Source organism: Mytilus californianus, unplaced genomic scaffold (genome assembly GCF_021869535.1).
Source record: "Mytilus californianus isolate M0D057914Y unplaced genomic scaffold, xbMytCali1.0.p SCAF_10, whole genome shotgun sequence".
Lineage (NCBI taxonomy): Eukaryota > Metazoa > Mollusca > Bivalvia > Mytilida > Mytilidae > Mytilus > Mytilus californianus.
The window spans coordinates 38,415,069-38,433,548 of NW_026262582.1; the positions used below are offsets into that span (position 1 = coordinate 38,415,069).

The following is an 18,480-nucleotide window of genomic DNA, read 5'->3' on the forward strand; positions in this document are numbered from 1 at the left end:
TTGCCAAAAAGTAAAATACCAAAAATACCGAACTCCGAGGAAAATTCAAAACGGAAAGCCCCTAATCAAATGGCAAAATCAAAAGCTCAAACACATCAAACGAATGGATAACAACTGTCATATTCCTGACTTGGTACAGGCATTTTCTTATGTAGATGGTTTTTTTAGCTAGCGAAACCTCTCACTTGTATGACAGTCGCATAAAATTCCATTATATTGACAATGATGTGTGACCAAAACAAACATACGTAATAGGTAAAAATGCCAAAATAGGGGTACAACAGTCAACATTGTGTTATAATCGTAATCACTATGAAAACAAACACATATGTAACAAATAAACACACAAAGGCATTTAGACAAAGCAGATAAGCAAAAATAAAAGACAAGAATAAAATATTTTACCATAGCACAATAGCACAATGACGGGATGTTTAAGTACCGAGCCACGTCAAATGGATATCAGAAATAGACTAAACAGTAAAAGTAATATTCAAAAAGACAAATAAAAGAATACTATAACACGTTATTAAGATGATAAACAACGTCAATACCCAGAATCTATACTTCAGGACCATCGTGTATTATTTGTGAAGTTGATACGGAATATTTATTAACAAGGTCTTGGTACCTTCCGATGAACTTGTTTTAGAAAAAGGACGAGACGTTCTTTGACATATCCCTGGTACATCAACTTTCTGCTCAGACACTGGTGACGTTTAACAAAGTCTGAGTAGCAGCTGCAAGCTCTTGAATACCGAATAAGTTGGGAAATGTATATCCCATATGCAGGTGAAGTTGGTATATTGCTACTAAGGTGGAGGAAATTGATAATTTCAAAATTAGAAACGTCTCATTTGTCATTGATTCTGGTACAGAGATGACCGTGTATGTCAAATTCGAGGTATAAGCCTAAAACTGAGGCGGAAGAAGCCGTGTCTGTTGTTTCTTTAATTTCTAGTTCTGGGGGATATATTAATGGAACCCAATCAGAAAAGTTTGGATTGTTAATTGAAAGAACATCATCAATATATCTGAATGTGAAAGTTTTTGCCAAACATTTTCAAATAAAAAATAAGGTATTGGGCATATCAGTAACACAAAAATACTTCGTAGTAAAAATTTGGGAGGTGACATAACTCCAATAAGATGTTCTTGAATCGCTTTGGTCAAAATTGACAAATATATTCTCAGGATATAACATACAAGTTTAAAGATTAGTTTGTCGATATTTTCTTGGTAACGAAGGAAATGTGAAAAGGAACATGGCCTTAGGGGTGATACCTTAAAAAAAAGGGGTGTTTGGTTAAACAGGATATGTTTCAAAAGCGCAATGATAATTCGATATCATTTGCCAAATATTCTGTCGACATATTGAGAAAAATAAAGTGAATTTTGCAACATGACTGAATAACGAAACAACAATTACTTTTACGATACAAAGGGACAAAATATACAGAAAAAAGTAATCAGAAAAAATCTCAAAGTCTTTCAACAACAAGAAGGAGAGATATAACAAATAAGACGATTCTAGAATTAAAAGGTGGCAGTTAAAAAAATAACCAAAGAAAAACAGACAGACAAGACCATAACCAATAGAAGCAAACATTTTTAAAGCGAACAGACAAAAAAAAAACCAGTCTGTTAAACATCACAGAATTCTTAAGAAAGTACTACTCTGTCACACTCTGTTAGCAATGGCAAACAATCTTTGTGACATCAATATATACGTTCGTGTAACTAATAGAAACTATTAAGTCTCCTCCATGTTGTTTCCTCAACTTTGTTTTGAGGCAGGATATTCATATCCTTAACTTCTAAATGCCTCTATAAATATTCTGCTAAATTAATAAGCTTATTCAAGTTTGGCTGTTATCATTCGTTTCCATTGGTTTCGGATACAATAATGACATCACAGCAATATGATAATTTGTATTCATTTTTAACTTCTTGCAAACATAAAAAAAGCCCAAAGGTAACTCAGTCTGGTGCTTTAGGAAATATAGAATTAGCTTGAAGACATTTTGGATCACCAAGCGAGACAAAATAATAAGTCATAGTGAAAAGATACAGAATAACTGGATTAGTAAATTGAAAGAAATAACCGGATAAGTGAATTGGATCCCATCATACAAATTTAAAATAAACAAATTCAGGACTCGAAAAAAGATTTCATAAGTAGCCCTTCTAAATTTGAAAAGGATGTAGTTGGTATAATTTACCTTACCCACACTCACCTAATTCTCTGATACTCGCTCAATATATCCAACCATAAATGACTTGAGACTATTGAGGGTAAATGAAGAACTATGTCATCGCTCCTTGAGTAAATCTTTTTCTTGGGAATAGGTTTTGTAATAAAGGGATCTTTAAGGCTACTTTTTATATTTTTTTTGAAAATAATTGACCGTCATTTCGTAGAGTTTTGATGAAATGAAATCCAAAAATTTCTACCAGTGTTAAAGATCCCCACGAAATGTAAGTAAGTCTTGTTTGGAAAGTCTGTGATAAAAGTTTTAAGGTGGGTTAATCCTTCCTCAATTTTGATTTAGATATAAGTTTAAAAAAAGAAGGCAACTGTCGTCAAATTGATTATTAGGAGATGCTATTTAAATATAGAATATGCTATTTAAATATAGAATATACTATATTCGTTTTCGAAGCGTGTTATGTGTCCGTACTATAAATTAAATGCTTGTCTTCCAAGATCTTTATCTAGCCTCATAAGTGATATGCCTTAGAACGGGATTTTCGCTTATTGTTCATCCGCTAACGTTGACATTTTGAAAGTTGATCTAAAATAGATCTACATCAATGGAATCTATTAGCTATTGATAATGTGGCCGTATTCCGGGTAAAGTTTTATGAAAACCCTTGGAAAGTCAACAAAAATAAGCTTTATTGAGTATAAATTCAACTATCTTTATATAATACTCATCATTATTTGTATTTACGTAAATTTCCAGATTTCAAAATGTAAAAAAATAATGATTTTAAACATGTACCGAACTTTTTGGAACGACCGTAACTGTCTTATAGTGTATATATATATATAAATAATGTGTTTTGTCGCTTTGTCTTTACGTCCTGTCATTTCTTTTATGATATGTGTAAGTGCCATTATTTCCTGACAATGCATATATGTGTTATATCAAATTAATTATTTGTTTTGTCAAACAATTGTATGATATGTCATTGCTATTCTTTGTTATGTGCAACATGCATTACATTATGTTGTAACTACTGTATATTCTGTGAATACCTCTAAACTTTATGAGCAACCACCTTTACGTTCTTTCACATTTCCTCTATGCTGTTTATAGATATAAGAAGATGTGGTATGAGTGCCAATGAGACAACTCTCCATCCAAGTAAAAATTTATAAAAGTAAACCATTGTTTATATTCTTCCATTAAGTATGTCACTTACTAATTACGTCCTATCTCAAATGGGATTGTTATGTTGAATGTTCTAAATGTTTTGTTTGATACATCTTTGTTCTATAAAACCTCATGATATTACATTTTAATGGATTTATGCTGTGTTTATACACATGTATCTTCTGTCAAAAATATAATATGTCATGGTATAGCTTATATGCTTTTTGCCAAACAATTGATATTTTCTGTTGACATTCAAGATGTCGTGTGAATCTACTGGTACGTTATGTGTAAATACCTATTACATTATGTGCAAATACCTACTAGAGATTTCCAATAAAATGACATACGTACGTAACTCGACGTACGGACCTAATGGGACTGGTTATTGCCAATCATTGAATTTGGTTGAATACGTCGCTCAAGTTTAAACCAAGTATTCCAAGCCTATTAAAACCATACACTGGAATTTTCGTCCATATCAAATAATTTTTACAGGATATAAAATGAAAGAAATAAGGTATTTTTTTATATATCACGTGGTTCTCCAGATTCCCGCTTGAATTTTCTCTGACATAAGATCACGTATAGACACGTATCCCTTACCTATTATACGATCAATTTGAGTTATCTTTCATGGTTTTGATAATGAGATTTATGTTTCAATACACATTGCAGATGAACGCTCCATTATTCTATAACTGAAATGCAAACTTTTTTCGTTATCCGATGTTCTATCTTCTTTCTTTATCCATTTATTTATATTTTGTGGAGAAAATATATTTTCGAAGGATATTTTGCTGACAAGTTCAGAAATGTCGAAATCGTTGTTTGTTTGGATTTGACGTTTTTAATTAAAGTTGAAAATTGAGATAAAACTATCGCTTCCAATTCATTTCTAAGTTAAAGTATTTTCCATTCATTATAAAATAAATAAATAAAAAATGTATTTTAGAAGGTAACCTCGATTAAGGATTGTTCTGTGTTGTCTTGTTTTATGGGAACGACAGTTTAAAACTATATAGAGTCCAAATACAAAAGACATTTCCAGGGAAAATATGTTATATAGATATAAGAAGATGTGGTATGAGTGCCAATGAGACAACTCTCCATCCAAGTCAAAATTTATAAAAGTAAACCAATATAGGTCAAAGTACGGTCTTCAACACGGAGCCTTGGCTCACACCGAACAGCAAGCTATAAAGGGCCCCAAAAATTACTAGTGTAAAACCATTCAAACGGGAAAACCAACGGTCTAATCTATATAAAAAACGAGAAACGAGAAACAATTATGAACCACATCAACAAACGACAACTACTAAACATCAGATTCCTGACTTAGGACAGGTGCAAACAATTGCAGCGGGTTTAAACGTTTTATATCCCTATAGTGCCTTTTATAGTGCCTTTACTATGTGTCGTAAGTCAGAAACATAGAAAAGAAATAAGATGCTATGATGTCGATGCGCAATGCAGTCCAAAGTCACGCTAATATTTTCCTTTTGGTGTTTTCTGTAAATATAGACAATAAAATTTCCCATAGGAACTCCCTTTGCGGCTATAACTGTGCCACTTTTACTATGAAGTTTCGTAAAAAATTATATCCTAGAAGGGAAAGTTGATATGCACTACTATTTTATTCAAAGGTCAAAACATAGGGCTGTGCGGCATATTTTCAACATGTATATGCCCCGAAGTTGTTAGAGTTTAAACTTATACTAAAATTCTGTACTACCCCTACCTTCACTTTGGGCCTACTTCAGAATTCAATTTTCACCGCAATCATTTGTTTTTATACTGGTAACATTCCCAACATTACCAAAATATCTATGAATATTATATATCTCCCCAAAAGAGGCGTGGTTTGTGAAACAGCTGTATTTACAAAGTGCAACCTATACTAACATTTATTCAATTAGAAAACTCTTCAAAAACACTTTTTCTCACAACAATACTTATTTATCAGAATTATAGCCTTAAAGAAATCACTGCATATACTCCAAGTTTTCTTTTACAGTAGATTTTATACCCCCATCCCTGTTTCAATTCTTTAAAGAATTTGAAAACAAGACTTTAATTTTAGCTAGCTTACCCTACTTGCATGTTTTCTGACATAAAATGTCTAGAACCTGTTTGAATCTATTCTGATAACAAATTGAAAGCATTTCAGAATACTATAAATGTAAAGTTTAGTAGTTAATCATTTCAACATTCAAGATTATATAAAGTATGCAATCCTGCCTCTGTCTCCAACCCACATCTTACTGTATGCCTATTTGTCAATGAAAGTTTACAATTTCTGCCTCAAATGGTCAGTTTATAAATCTTGTCACAACAGTATCATCTCTAACCATATATCTAACATAATTTAGCTAATACATGAACTAGAAGTGTTTAAACAAAGTCATATTTGCAAAAGTTGTATGTATGAAGTTACCAGTCTGATGTATGAATTCACTAAAGTTTTATAGAACTGACTGCTAACATCTGATTTTTGCGTAACTTCCAAGCACACTTATTGTTTTCTTTACAAAAGACCTTTAAAATAATAAAATCATAGCATTTACAGGTTTAATTATCTATTTTTTGACCCAGGGGGTAGGCATTTTTCCTTAGTTTTTTGCCACTGGGGCCTCAGATTTGCTAAATTATTCTGCTGTTTCAAGGAATATGGAATATTTAGTACCTATTTAGGATAGAACACACTATTGTTAGTTTTATTGAGGTATTTCTGTATTTTTAGCTTGTAATTTTTTATACTACGGTCACAAAAAAGCACATTTAGGTGTTACGGCTTATTTTTGGGTTATCGACAGGACAGAAACACCCCACCAACAATATTCAGGAAGGATCTATGAGTATATTATGAATTTATTTTGCATTCAGGGCTTTAAGTAAAGTATGCATACTGTTAACTGTGAATTCAATTTTCACCGCAACCATTTGTTTTATACTGGTTACATTCCCAAGTTATGTCTCTATGAGATGAAACATAGAGATCATATCTAGGAACCAGTATGTAAACAAACCAAAATATCTATGAATATTATATATCTCCCCAAAAGAGGCGTGGTTTGTGAAACAGCTGTATTTACAAAGTGCAACCTGAACCAGCCGAATATCGAACCCAGGACCTGACGCACCCAAGGCGAGCAAGCTACTATAGAACCACAGAGGCGGTTATGAATATTGAAGATACACATACATGTACATGTGTGCCCCCTGACAATATCACATTTCCATGTTCAGAAAATCACTTAAAAAAGACAAACAGACAAACAACAGTACACAAAACACAACATTGAAAACCAAAGACTGAGCAACACGAACCCAACCAAAAACTGTGGGTGATCTCAGATGCTCCAGAAGGGTAAGCAGATCCTGCTCTACATAAGTTGGCATAAAAATAAAAGAATCCTACTCAACAAAACTACAATAAAAATTTCCATACATGTCTATGTCCGTTTTTCAGAAATATTTGTTTAAATTGCATTACAAACATTTAAAAAAAATGACGTTAAATTATACCCATGCATCTTTAAAAAAAGAAGGGGAAAATACTGATTTAGTTAAGTGTAATCATGTTTTTCTTGAAGATGCATTCAATTTTCGTTTTATTATATTCTACGGAAAGATGACAAAATGCTATCAGATAGACGCATCTGTTATCTGTATTTTTGAGTCGGACAAAAGTATCTTGAAATAAATTATAGAATTATGCTAAAAAAAAAAGATATAATAGTCGGGTACACCTTTAACATTCCGGCGTGTTTGAAACTCTTGTTTTAACATCATAACTTATAAAATCAACAATGAGAATATCATCTCACTTCAGATTTCATTATTTTTATTATTTCAAGCCTAATTTTTATTTTAGTGGTTTTAAAACATTCCTCATTTGAGTACTAAATATATGGGTCAGTGATATGACCAAGTTATGATCGGTGCATTTGATTCCAGTTACTGGATTATTTATTCCCTTAATGGTCGTTGTCAATAAAATCTTCCAGAATTAGATTACAAAATATGTAAAGATTTAAAATAACATTGAGTTAATTTTTGAATAACATCTATTCCAACATAATATCTGTATTCAACGAGCAAAGAAAATCATGCAGTCCATGCTCCCTCAGTCATGCTTCAATGCAATAGGCCGGGATACGTTCAGAAACGTTGGTTATGTAGAGTAATGTCATTTTATTGGAAATATCTACTACGTTATGTGCAAATACCTATGACATTATGTGCAAACACCTATTACGTTATGTGCAAACACCTTTTATGTTATGTGCAAACACCTATTACGTTATGTGCAAACATTTATTACGTTACGTGCAAACACCCTTTACATTATTGGCATCACCTATAACGTTATGCGCAAACACCTATTACGTTATGGTAAACGCCTTTTTAACATAGATTAAAACAAAACGCTGTCGTGACATAGAAATAATAGCAACGTTAAAAATATGGCGAATAACAGAATAACACATGTCCTCCAAAATATAGGTTTTGGAGCCTTAGCTGAAAATTTTGTAGATCAATAAATAGACAATATTCAATTGTTGAATTCCCTAACTGACAACAAGCTAAATTCACTTGGGCTCAAAACGATTGGAGATCGGGCGACGTTTAGAAGCAACGTCCGAAAAGAATCAACATCCTCCAAAAATACTTGTGAGAGAGGTAATAACATATTGTTTGTACATGTTCATATAAATATATACATGAAATTTTTTATATCGTCTGTTAGATTCGCGTGACGACTGTAACATATCACAGGAACAATTAAAAGGAGTCAATGACCAATCACATCCCCCCTCCAAAAAAAAATACAAAAAAAAAACAAAAAAAAACACACATACGAGTTCTCTGCTTATTGATAATGTATCAATGATATATACATTTACAGTAATCGAAAATTAAGGAAACCAAAAGAATGTTATATGTTAAAAACAAAATCCAACCGCATGTTTTTACGGAGGATAAATTGATGCCCTCATTCACGTCCGCCAACCGGGTCATTATAAAGTTCGCTATAGTTTGCATATAGATACATATGGTTTAGGAAGGCGGCTTACTTATATATATATAGATATAGAATAACTGCGCCTTAAATTCATAAAACATGTACATACACGTGTATATGCATATTATGTGTAGCCTATATACCTTGATTCCTCAATATGGTTTTAGTATTACTGTTAAACATTTTCACGGGGGGGGGGGGGGGGGGGGGTAGGGGGTCTCAACATGAGTTTTTGGGTACAGAAATGCAGCCGGGATTTCAAAAATACCCCCATTCATATATTGAAGTCTTGTAAAATCACGACCCATAAAAATATTGCATGGCATAACCAGTACCCATTCATATATTCCTCAGATATCACATATTCATTTTTTTTTAGATCTTTACTTGATTTTAAACGATAAATCAAAATTTATACAAAAAATTAATCGAAAGATGAAAATTACTGACCCATTGACATATTCTCTTAGTGAAATCGCAACCCGTTGATATATTTATTGTATAAAAAAAAGTGACCCATTCCAGCGGCACGTATGTATATAACCTACATATAGGAAGAGACCCACCCCGTAAACATTGAGGCGAGTAATTTTTGAACTATGACGGACAGGTCGACTGTGTTACTTATAGTATAAAAGCAAAATCAAAAACTAAAAACAACCAATTGAAAGCCAAATCGAAAAAAAAAAAGACAAAACAAAAACAAAACAAAGCAAAAAACAAATATTATTGTTTAGAAATTTTATCAGGTTGTTCACTTTTTGTCGTCCGTGATATAATTATAAAATTAAAGCATATCTTGATAAAACATTAGAATAAGGGTCCCCTATTTGAAAGATTTCTCGGTAAAATCCTACTTTTAATTGTGGATGTCTATACTTTATCCTGGTAAATGTTTTGCGGTAGTTTCCAAGAAGTGCAGCCGGAAGGAACAATAACAATTCCCATTGTTTTTCCCGACAGCACCCCCAAAATAGAAATATAACGGGTATAAGTATGATTAAGTATTTAATATTATTGATTATTGGCGAATAAGAATTGAATATGGTTCCTAAATAACCCTCCCGGTATGCTATTCTAGCGAGAAACGTGTGTCAGTTTAATGCTACCAAAGTAATGACCTCTCCTACGATTGATGTAGCAGTTAATGAATCCTTTAAAGAATTTAGATCATTCCCCATAACAGTCGTGTATATTATTCTGAAAAAACATTCCAAAGACATACTGGTATTTAGTTATTCCTCCGTCCTGACGAGGAAAAAAACATTTCTGTCATCAGAGGCATATTGAGAGGGGCCAGGTGACCCGCTCCCTCTTATGTGGGATTTTTTTCTTTTTTTTTAAATTAACAAGGATTTTTGAAAAAAATTTGGTCCGAAAATTTATAAAAGTTTAGTTGTTTCAAAATTTACATTCTTGAAAGTCAGATTTCTCAGATGTGCAGCAAATCTCTTATATGAAAAGTTGCCTAAAAATGTGTATTAGGCTAAATTTATCAAACCATTCTCTTTCATAACTTAACGCATTGAAGCTAACCGTTAATACCGTATCTTTAATAATATTCATTAAATCTATGACTCTCCGTTCGGAAAAGTACGTAGATTTTTCAAATTTAAACAACGATATTCGTTGAAATGATGAACAAAAAGATAAATTCATATCAACAACGGTGGAATAATGTCATGATTATATTTAAGCGATTTATTGATTTCTTAACCAAATGAATAAAATTATTTAACTGTAATCTTTTTTCTAAAAACTGGTGGAAAAATAAATTGGGGTCAACAAATAAATATACTAGTCAACAAAAGAAACGATACAACACTTTTATAAAAAAAAATATTTAACCGTTTGGTAGAAAACAATAACAATTATAGAATATGTATTTTTTTATCGTTCTTCATGACACAGTGCTACATAGAATAACGTCTTGGACAGTTACTGGACCAAATACGGATGGACCAAAGTCATTATCCGGAATTTCAGTTTGCGGGATTTAATAGCGAGTATGACCAGTGAAGGTGATACAAGGATGATAACACCGTAAAGTTTACGACTGCAACAAATGAAAGAAAAAATAAAAAAGTAAAATAACCAAAATACCGAACTCAAATGAAAATTCGATGTGAACAATCCAAAAAAACTTGCAAAACTTAAAACTAAAACACACCAACCAACGTAACGACTGTAAATCAACTGTGATACTCCTGACTTGGTACATGCATTTTTCCAGCAGAAAATGGTGGGTTAAACCTTGTTTTACAGCTAAATCTCCTTTTGTTTAAAAATGGCAAAAAAAATAATACATGTGTTTCCGTTAACGTGCTGAAATAAATAGGGTAATTAGGTAGGCAATATCATTTTATTTTGTCAAACATTTTTTAGCTGTTTACTACTTGGGAATCAATCTGACTTTAACAGTTCAAAAATGGCATAAAAAGTGTTAGGGTAGGCACTTAAAATTAGGGTAGGTAGGGTTAACGGAAACACATGCATTATTTTGTTTGGCCTAATATTGGCTGCACTGAGTGAGTAACAAAAACCGCCACAATAAATAAAAGTGAAAACAATTTGGACAGAGCAGTCATCACTAATCCTGAGAACCTTACAAATGATGTACAAAAAGAAGATGTGGTAAAATTCCAATGCGACACCTAGACATCGAAGAAATTTCGTTGATGTAAGCAACTATAGATTACGTTACAGCCGTAAAATACCTCATTAAGCAAAACAGAATGACACACACACAAGCCCCTAGGTTACACAAAATAAAATTAAACGTCATACATGATTTCTGGTTTGTTCTAATAAAAATACAGAATATTTTTTGTACTTCGGAATAGTGATAATCTTTGACACTGTATTGACATAACGTGAAACTGTCATTTTACTGACTCCAAGTGCATTTTCATCTTTACAGCAATGAGTCGATACCTCTGCTGGTGGACTATCAGTCCCCGAGGGTATCATCAGCTCAGCAGTCAGTACTTCGGTACTGACATGATTTATAACAAACTATCTAAAATTGCCCGTTTATAAAAATTTTGAAATTACACAGAAACCAAGGTTTCAACACCCTCAGGCAAAGTTGGCCTTAGATGGATTTGGCTATTTTGGTTTATAGTTCTTCAACGTTTTCGGTCCTTATACATCCTTGGCTTTCAAATATTCGGCTTTGAGCGTTCCTGATGAAGGTAAATCCAGAAAAGCGCTTGGGACGCATGAAATTTATAACGTGTTGTTTTTAATTTTTTTCAAAAACATTCTTTTAATAACTTTCACTGATGTAGTAACGTATGGCTATCATTACTTGATGTAACACGGACAGTTACAGTGATCTATGTGTTGATTTTTTCTGATCATCTTGCATTTCGTCACATAAATCCTATAAGCTATTTCTATCTAAATGATAGTTTTTAATATTTTGTCCATCCGTTATAAAATCAAGAGGACTTGAGCAGTCACGGAAAAAACGCTATAGGGTTGGTTTGTGCTGCTGATGCTGTTGCTGAAGTGTCATTTAAATTACCTGAAGGGTTCTCGCTTCTCCTGTAGCTCTTGTCGTGCTCATTTCACTGTTTTGCAGCTACTGCTGCTGCTAATGGTGCTGTTGCTTAAGTCATAAAAAGGTGTTCACATGAAGGGTTTTTGCTATTAAAGTATTTCGTAAAATTTACTGTTTTAAAAATTTCCATCAAACACCCTTAACCCCCCTCCCCCTTCAGAGAACTGCAACGCCTTACTTGTAAATGGAATGTTGAATCTCTACACAAAGTTATAGGCAGTCAAGCAAAAATATATATTCGTCCGATCCAGAGAAATTTGACAGTTACTACAAGTTCAGAGCCAGAAGCAACGTCAATGGAAGGAGAGTGTGAAAAATGTCACCAGAAATTTCTCTTAATTGAATAAAGGGAACACGTTAATGATTGTGAGAGCCACAATGATGAAGAGAATGATGTACAAGACGAGGAAATACAACCTGAAACCCCTCAACATTCAACTATTGAATATTTAGAGGATGATGAGAATGCTGATGACATACATGTAGCAGACAACAAATCAGATGAAGCTGCAATAGAAGAAACAGTTGACGCAATTGTTACAACCTGCGAGCATTCATGAACCCATAGATATTCTTAGAATTTGTCAAAACAAACTTGTTCAAGGCAGAAAACTGGACATTGTTGATAATTCCAATGTTCTGAATGGTGGAACTAATTATATCATGGTCGATAGGGATGATATACTAAAATCAGCAATAACACAGATCAATGATATAGACAACCTTCGTTTATGTCTAGAAGTACAGTTTAATGGTGAGGTGAGCGTAAATAATTCGTGTTATTTAACGTCAGTAAAATAATTAATTAGTCTCTTATAAACAGTCCGCCAAAAGTTACAGCCGGCCGTTTGTTACCCAATTGTTATCTTTATAGCAGAAATTCGTCGAAAATTTTCTCGAAAAAGAACTTGTATGTTAATGTAGCATTTATATTAGCATTCACCATGAACAAAACTAAAGTTTTGCACATTCAAAGAGATAGTACAAATTACACACATAAAAGTGAAATTTGAAATGAGTTCGATTTTATTTTGTTTTAAAATGTTATCAACCAATACCGTTGGAACTCTTTACAAGTAATGCTTTGCATATTCGGCAAAGTTTATATTAATATTTGGACTGTATAAATGCTTACATCCCAGCTCCTTTGTTCTAACAAGGACAACTGGGATGTAAAATAGTCATCCAACTCGGACTTGGTGTTTAAGTTTCAGATCACCCATCAAGCATCCGGCCGTCGGAATGATCTTACACTGACACACCGCGTCCTCATGGGATAACTATTTCAGTACAATACTTCTTTTTATATCATCGCGTGAAAAGCGGCGGTGAATAGTGATCGTAGTGATTGTCCGTCTACCCTTTGTGCTGTGACGAAACATTTGAGAAATGAATTAAACTGCACCTTGTAACTTTTGGTAGATTTTTTTTTCTTATGTTATTGGGAGTTTTGGTATCAAAGCGCGACGTATAAGTTAATCATTACTTTGCGCAATGGTTTGTCATTTTTAGGAGTTTATCGCATATGCCTTATTCTTACTACAACTCGTTTATTTATAACATTTTTTTTTCATGAGGCAACGAACATTTGCATAAATAAAGATAATTCAACGCAATGCCTCAAAGATAAAGCAAATAGATAAAATAAACATCTTTTGATCAATCTTCGAAAGACATGCTTATGGTCTATCCATATATTTAAACTTGTCCTATGCAATAAAGGAAAACAAATGCTAAAGTACTCTACTTTTTTAGACCATACTTTCATACACAAATTTTAGTTCTTGTCCTAAATAAATTTCAAGCAGTTATCAGATAGTTTTCACAGGGGATGGGCTTAAACGAAGGATTTAAAAAAATAATGATGAGAATTGCTTTCCTGATAAAATCAATATTCATTTTTTCTACGTAATTTGTAGACTGCTGCTGACTTTAGTGGACCTCGAAAGGAGTTTTTTTGGTATAGTCCTTAGAGAAATGAAGGAGCCATATTTTGACAATTTCAAAGAATGGTCTCCCGATTACAAAGTTTTGGGGGGAAATAATGGGTTTTTAAAATATTCTATTCATTGTAATGCCATCGCCGTGAGGCGAACGTGCATTAAGTATTCCGAAGAATGTCAACCCATAAGTCCCGTATATGGTTTCCGTTGCATAACATGAGACTGTCTTGACATAATGATGCATTTTTAAATTTTTTTAGCCCTGTCCCCAATTTACTTCCTGTACGGATACTTTGAATATGCATTATACCGTGTAAACCTACACCTATTTCAAAGTTGTCTGGGATTCTATTAGATATTGGATACAAGCTTAAGCTTTATCAAGGTGATTCTAATCTTGAAAGCTCTTTTCAGATCTATCAGCTTCATGTTTTCTGTTTACCGGTATTTTGAATTTCACAAGATACAGAGTTGACATACAATTTTCGTCAAAGGGCATCTGTGTTCTTTAGTATGGACACACTATTTCTGTATATTAAAGTCTTACCAATTAGAGATAAATCATCATTTGAATTTCACACAATGTCCGTCAGTCCGTCCGACCTTACGTCCAGATTATTTTTATTTTTGTATTTATGTAAACTTCCGCATCTCTATAATACAGGACATCGTATAGAATTACTTAACCAGTGGAAATATTTCGGAAGGACAAGCGGGTTCAGCTTAATTATGTCACTTTGAGCTATATTTTGGGGGCTTAAGGGGTGAATTGATTCAGTTTATGCATTAAGATCCAGGTTTTGGTTAATCATTTGCTTTTAGATCCATATATAGATAACAACGATACTTCTCAAGTGAATAAATATCGGTGAATCCAACAGAGTTCAGAATTAGTTGAGTCATTGTGACCTGGTTAAGTCTTTGCATTTAGATCCATATCTCAAAATCTACAAATCGTATATCAACTATACTTGGCCAGTTAGATCTTGGGTAGAAAAAGAGGGTTCAATCTTTATTATGTCACTGCGGCCTACACTGCTATTTGATCAGTATACGTAGATATTATCTTGTATTACTAAGTGAGTTCAACTTGACATAAGGTCACTATGTCTCTTATTTTCTACTTGAGCGACTTGATAATTTTTGCGTTTAGGTCTTTTTCTTTGATATTAGATATTGATATAGTATAGCAATGATATCTCACCAGTTTATTGATCCTGGAAAGTACAAGAGAGTATTCATTTGTCTTTGTGTCCTTTATTTATGCTAATTGGTCAATCCATAAAAATGAAATATGACTTTTTTTGTTGACTTTGGGATCCAAAAAATAAAAAAAAATATGTAAACTTCTTTCCTAAGTCGTGATGAAGTAAATTAAAAATAAACAATTATGTTCCAGCTCTGAGTTTGCTGCAAAATGAAAATCTTCCCAAAATACTTTCGGGTGATCTAGTGGAATGGGTATTCAAAAGCAACAGCATGATGCCTTGTGTAAAAGACCTCCGCAAAGGACTAGATTCTGTGGGTGTTTTCCAGGTAAAGGACAACATCAAAAGATCGATATAAGATAAAAAAAAAAAACTTAATTCACATAGGTTTTTTTTCATATACCCTCTACCCCCGAAAAAAATTATTATCTGGTTAAAAAAAATGTATCCTACCTATTTCTGCAACCAAAAAATCAATTGAGGATAACAAAAACTTTACCCCCTACCCCCAAACTATGTGAATTGAGTTTTTAATCGATCTTTAATTTGATGTTTTCCCTAGATACAAGTAAATAAGATAAATTGTCTACGATTATTTTTGGGAAATATGTTAATAAATGGAATACAATTCTGCTCATTTTAATGTTTATTCGAATACTTAATGGACTGATTATGCCCCCGCTTCAAAAAATGGGAGTATAATGTTTGACCCCTGTCTGTTCGCCAGTCCGTCCGTCCGTCCGTCAGTCATTCAGTCAGTCCGTCCTATGAAACTTTTGTCGAATGTTTTCCCAGGAACTGTTTATCCTCATTTTCTAAAACTTTTAATCAAGGTTCCAATGAGCAAGCTATACTGTGTGATAAGTTTTCAGATTTATCACTCAAATAATCTCTGTTTACCGAACACTTATATATTCTTACATAATAGCCAAGTAGAAAACTTTCGTCGCATTTTGCTCAGGAACTACATATAAAGGCTTTCTGAAACATTGCATCAAGGTTCGTGTGAGCAAGCTTTACTCTTTGATACAATTTCAAATTTATCACTTAACAATTTTCTGTTTACCGAAAACTTTTATATTCTTACACATAAATGTTGATAGCAAAGCAGTATTTTTTCGTCACATTTAACTACACATCAGGGCTTCCTGAAATTTGGAATCAAGAGGTATACCATGTGATATGTTTCCAGTGCCATCACTTAACAACTTTCTGTTTACCCTATAGCGGAGGTATCATGAGTGAGCAGTAGCTCACAGATCCACTTGTTTTTTGTTGATAGCATTACATATATCATAGACTTATCATGATATTTGAGAAGAATGGCATCACGACTTCACGACTTTTCATATGATTATTAAGATGAATATGCCATAAACTCTGAATGAAAATAAGAAAGACTGTGAGCAAATTTAAATCTTCACCAACTTATTATCGCCTTTTTAACTTTTTTGATTCGAGCGTCACTGATGAGTCTTTTTTAGACGAAACCCGCGTCTGGCGTACAACATTTCAATCCTGTTATCTATGACGAGATTATTTACTTAATTTTCACACTATTTACTTCAAATCAGAAAGGAATACTGTCTTTCAGTTTCAGTACGCACAAGATCTGATCAATTTGTATTGTTCGAATGAAATGTATAACATTAAATCTAGAGCATATATTATTTGAAACAAAACCAAAAGACATCGCGATGTTTTAAGAATGTATAGGAAAAAAGAAAATTTCACATGTAAATGACATGATTTTTTTCCAGATGGGTTAAATTCATGGGAAATTATGCTTCCTTTCAGGTCTGTGAAATTTTCTGGCATGTATCATTTTGTTCAAAATCGAAATTTGGTTTATTATTCTCGAAAGTGTGAAGCATTGTTGTTTTTATTTTAATAGGTGGTCGAAGAGGAATGGTTGATCTGCGGTGTATTTTGAGGTTTGCAACGGGAACGGAGGAAGACCCATCACTTGGTTACAGTATCAACCCGTAGATTTATTTTGTTGAGGGATCGTCTTTCATGCCAACTGCAAATACCTGCATGAGCAAAATGAACTTGACAATCCCCGATTCCCATGAAGTGTCAGTTGGTAAAGACTTCCTTTTCAATTTGTTTGACTATGCCTTAAGTAATACATACTTTGGTATGAAGTAAGCTGGGATATGTTCAAAAGTTCAAATAAAATTGAGAATAGAAATGGGGAATGTTGTAAAAAGACAACAAACCGACCGAAGAGCAGAAAACAGCCGAAGGCCACCAATCGGTCATTAACACACAGAGAGAAAATCCCACACCCGGAGGCGGGCTTCAGCTGGCCCCTAAACAAAAATGTGTACTAGTTCAGTGAAAATGGACTTCATACTAAACTCCAAAACATATAAATGAACTAAAAGTAAAAAACATACAAGACTAACAAAGGCCAGAGGCTCCTGGCTTGAGACAGGCGCAAAAATGCGGCGGGGTTAAACATGTTTTGTCAGATCTCAACCCTCCCCCTATATCTCTAGCCAATGTAGAATAAACAAACACACAGCAAAACGCACAGTAAAACTCATTTTAAAAGAAGTTCGAATTCGAGTCCGATGTCAGAATAGGTAACAAAAGAAGCTAAGCAAAATGACAATGATACAGACATTAACAAAGGACTACTAGCAGTTACTGATATGCCAGCTCCAGACCTCAATTTGTTTTTGTGTTCACTATAACGCCTGAGAACAGGATATTGTATGATTGATATAATCTTTTGTTTTGTATATTTTCTGTTACTTCCAAATCTTTTACTATTAGATACCAAAATTTTATTTGTTTTAATTACTAGTAAGCATCTCACTACTTTCTTTTGACAACAAATATGAATATGGGAAATCACTGTCGTATTTTCGTATTTTTTCCTACCAAATTGTTGGAAATCTGGTTAATAAACGTAATATGCATATCATAGTACTTTACTGTTTTCCAAATGCTATATATGAGTAAGGGTAAAATTTTCATTATATTTTGTATAAGTATATGGTAAATGTCCATTGCACACACAATGAAAGAACAGTTATTTTTTATCCATCAATTCTTATATGCTATAGAAATCATTCAAGGTAGATGCATTACTATAACTAATGCATTTTCCTTACAGGATAATGTCAAATCACAAATGACTTTCTATCATTAATTTTGCCTTTTCGTATAAATGGATTCCATAGTTAGACGATTCCATATCTTTAGGGCATTAAGATCTCGTTAGCAGGTATCAGACAAAGCAAAGTTAGGGGGAAACAAATATGGTCTATGATTAGCTTCTTGGCTAATATCTTCATCTGGATTTGGAACGTCGAAATAATCAACTTGGTGTACTGGGTTATTT

General features: G+C 33.1%; 1 pseudogene; it reads left to right on the top strand.

Annotated features, from left to right (window-relative positions):
* Positions 1-12,637: 12,637 nt before the first annotated feature.
* Positions 12,638-17,431, top strand: LOC127718729 (uncharacterized; annotated as a pseudogene).
* The last annotated feature ends 1,049 nt before the right edge of the window (positions 17,432-18,480 follow it).